Source organism: Podarcis cretensis (genome assembly GCF_951804945.1).
Source record: "Podarcis cretensis genome assembly, chromosome: 15".
Lineage (NCBI taxonomy): Eukaryota > Metazoa > Chordata > Lepidosauria > Squamata > Lacertidae > Podarcis > Podarcis cretensis.
The window spans coordinates 24,891,997-24,892,219 of record NC_137185.1 but is presented as its reverse complement, the minus strand read 5'-3'; the positions used below and the strand labels follow the sequence as shown (position 1 = coordinate 24,892,219).

Genomic DNA, 223 nt, shown 5'->3' with positions numbered 1-223 from the left:
AAGAGTGGACTTGCAGATATCTCTCTCGCCTCTCCTATACTCTCCCCAATAACGGCATTACAGCCGGCTTTTGTGGAGTCTCTAGGGCCATTGCTAAGTCGTGTACATTCCAGGACACTCTTAGCGCAAAATCTCTTTACCCTGTTACTAAAGCAGAGGAGAAAGGGGGCATTGTTTGAGCGCCGGGTTGCTGGGGAGGCAGGGAGGGACTTGGGCCTCTCGT

General features: G+C 52.5%; 1 protein-coding gene across 1 annotated transcript in view; it reads left to right on the top strand.

Annotated features, from left to right (window-relative positions):
* Positions 1–223, top strand: part of NLRX1 (NLR family member X1) — a 307,093-nt gene that overhangs the window by 260,948 nt on the left and 45,922 nt on the right. The gene's annotated exons all lie outside the window — the stretch shown is intronic.